A 3599-nucleotide genomic window follows, 5' to 3' on the forward strand; every position below is an offset into this window, starting at 1 on the left:
GCCCTTCCCATTTCGCCCCTTTCCCATTCTGCCCCTTCCCATTTCACCCCTTTCCCATTTCGCCCCTTTCCCATTTCGCCCCTTTCCCATTTCACCCCTTTCCCATTTCACCCCTTTCCCATTTCGCCCCTTTCCCATTTCGCCCCTTCCCATTTCACCCCTTNAATCCAATATCACGGATGCTGATGACGATGACCTCATCTTTTATTTTTAAGAAAAATTCACGCTAGAGGGGGTAGGACCGGTTTATTCCCATTTCCCCCCTTTCCCATTTCGCCCCTTCCCATTTCACCCCTTTCCCATTTCGCCCCTTTCCCATTTCGCCCCTTCCCATTTCGCCCCTTTCCCATTTCGCCCCTTTCCCATTTCTCCCCTTTCCCATTTCGCCCCTTCCCATTCTGCCCCTTCCCATTCTGCATTCTGCCCCTTCCCATTCCGCCTCTTCCCATTTCGCCCCCTGTCCCATGAAGCCCCAACAGCAGCCTCTGATTCGTCAACAGACTTCATGGAAGCTTCATGGGATGCATTATTAGATCTATAAACTCCCTAACCATAACCCTAACCCTAAGACCCACGACCAAGCAAAACAAGTATAATTTCTTATGTTGCCTAATGTAAAAAAGGGGTGAAATGGGAAAGGGGCGAAGTGGCAAGGGGGCGAATTGGGAAGGGGCGAGATGGGAATAATTTATGGGCGAATTGGGAAGGGGCGAGATGGGAATAATTTATGGGCGAATTGGGAAGGGGCGAAATGGGAAGACAGACGCCGGTAGGACCAGAAACGTTGTTAAGCTTCTTCTTGCCCCTTTTGAACATGACAGAAACTATCTGAGCATTTCCTTCTTTTTTATACCTTGAACGTTTTTTATATTTTATTTTGCTTCTCTTTGTTATAGTTATTTGTTCTAACATCTTCAATAAATACGAATAATTACAATATGCACCTCAAGAATTGCATTGTGGAACATGGAAGGAACCTGATTACTTCCATGAGGAATAACATGTATCCCTGCGCTGACATGGGAAAGATAGAGGCCGAAATGAAAATCTGTGTGAATCCAATTTAACATGATAATCCTCACCAAGAGAAAAATTAGGGATTGTGTCAAAGATGATGTACTGGCTACACTCACAACCATGGGGGCCAGTACATTCACAGCAAGGCAGAAAACACTCTTTGTTCACTCTTTAACAATGTCCGTATGAGTAGGAATATTATTATGACAAAGTATACTGGTTGACTTTATCCTAGCACCAACTATTTTCTAACAACAGGTGTTCTTAAGGTGTCTTCATTTGATAAGAAACTATTAGATGAAACATCTGTTATCAGTTTTATAACAATGGTTATTCAATCAAAAAAGGCTTTGATTGGTTTCTGTCCCCTTTTGTGGGTTGGTATGGTTTCTCTAACATTTAACCCCTGTTGTTGAGACTTTCTAGCTATAGTGACATATCCTTGAACATGTATCTGGATAAGGATAAAACATTTACATAAACACAAAGGCCTTGTCATCGTGGATATCATTTCAGCTCACTGAATACTGAAAAAACTGAGCGTCAGAAAAGAAATACTGGAATTCAAGTAGATTGGAAATTACTTAAACACAGATACGTGTGCAGTATCAATAATACACGTCAGAAGTGAGCTGACACGTCTCTATTTCAGTATATTACATTTGACCCTAGCACTTATTCTACAACACTCAAAGAACACATGCTTTGGTTTCTCCTTTCGTATAGTATTTGAAATCCAAAAACCAGCATTAACAGGATTTGTGAATTAATGGTTTTGCTCTGGACCGGCCAGCTTTCTAGAAATCTGTCTGGGTACCAAAGAAAGAAAGAAAAGTTTAGACCAGTGTGACTTTGTTTGGCTCCACTGTGATTTGCCACAAATCCTGTAAGAGTTCATCTGAGGTCTGGGGCTGGGGTAATATCAATAAAACTATTGTAGTTATCGGAAATATAAAGCGCATCACTTCCTGTGTGGCAGAGAATTTCCCAGCAAAACCCATCAGTCAACGGTGGTTTAAACAGAAAATATATATATTTTTACGTACGTTTTGGCATCTTTTACAAACATTTTCATTTTGCCTACTGTGTTTCCATTTTTACTACAACTGTATCAACACAGTTTATACTTAGAAAAAAGAAGAAAACTACAATTAAGATACAAGAAAATGCAAAAAATCAACAACAAAAACTAAGAAATATTGATAAAAAAAAAATATATAAAAAAAAATACAAATAAAATAATAATATTTTTTTTTTTTAAAGGGGGGGGGGATGGGGGAGAGTTGTGATACTGGGATGATTCAGAAGGTGTGGGGACATTTGGATCACTTCCTTTTATATAATACACAGTAATAGCAGAGCCTGAACGTTTAATAATAGAAAAATTAATTAAAATCAGTTTAAAGTCTTAATATATATGTTAGTTGTTCCATCTGATAGATTTCCCACACCTTCTCAGCCCATTCATTAAAAACATATCTCTTCACACAGGCTTTATTAAATAACTGTTTTGCTGAAACCTGGTTTTTGTGGACATGTGACTTGTGACGTCTTTAAAGTAATTATCTTTAATGTCTCTGTCGTCCCTCCTTAAGACTCAACAACAAAAACTCCAATCACGGTGCTCAACAGTTTGCACGGCAGCCGCTTGGGACACAATATCCTCTTGTTTGTCGAGCGTCTCTCTAGTTGCGTCACTCAGTGCTAAAAATACTCCACTACCAACCCCCTCCCTCCCTCCCTCCTTTCCTCCCTCCTCCCTCTCTGCCAAGCGCACATTGTGTTTCGCCCGTCTGATCCACGTAGGGGAGGGGGGGGAGGAACTCTAATCCTGAGTGTTGTACTGACTTCAGCAGGCAGCGATGATGTCATCGTGATGTCAATGCCTGTAATTGTAATCGCGCAAAGTTGACGAGCGACCACGGTGGTGCAGGCAGAGCTGAGAGGGGAAAGGCAGGAGAGGAGACCAAGAGGTTGTTGTTAAAGGTAGAATAAAATAGTTTCTGTGCTGAGGTGTTCTGCTGCCGCTGTGCTGGATTATTGGAAACAAGAGATGGCTGTCACTGGGGATGAGACTGAGTCAGGTAGAGTTACTCTCATTCAGGTTTCTTGAAGTCACTTTTCTTGTAGATTGTTATGCCGGTTTCACAGCTATGTTTTTCTAGGGTTACAACCAACCTGCAAACAAGTGTTGAAAAGAACATGTTGTTTTGGTATTTTGATTGTTTTTCTCAGTGTAAGAGCACAACCTTTCCACAACATTTGAAATGATTATCAAACTTTTACTTAGTGCATTGTGAAAGGTTGCACACCACAGGATTCTGTCCTTCCTATTTCACCACAGGACAAACACTAGGACAGTTTAGGGTTCTGTTTTCCTTGAAATGAAACTAAAACCAGGTCAAAAGAAAAAGCGTTTGGTGAGTTTGCTCAACTATGTTCCTGTCAGTGTTTTTCCCGCTGTCACACACACACACACACACACACACACACACACACACACACACACACACACACACACACACACACACACACACACACACACACACACACACACACACACAACACACACACACACACAC

The 3599-nt window shown here is 41.2% G+C and overlaps 1 protein-coding gene across 1 annotated transcript in view; it reads left to right on the forward strand.

Moving 5' to 3' along the window:
* The window catches only part of LOC104956806 (cAMP-responsive element modulator-like), a 13496-nt gene that overhangs the window by 7242 nt on the left and 2655 nt on the right, over nucleotides 1-3599 (forward strand). The window lies entirely within an intron of this gene.

The sequence above is a fragment of the Notothenia coriiceps genome, unplaced genomic scaffold (assembly GCF_000735185.1).
Source record: "Notothenia coriiceps isolate Sejong01 unplaced genomic scaffold, NC01 NC01_scaffold00026381, whole genome shotgun sequence".
Classification (NCBI taxonomy): Eukaryota; Metazoa; Chordata; class Actinopteri; order Perciformes; family Nototheniidae; genus Notothenia; species Notothenia coriiceps.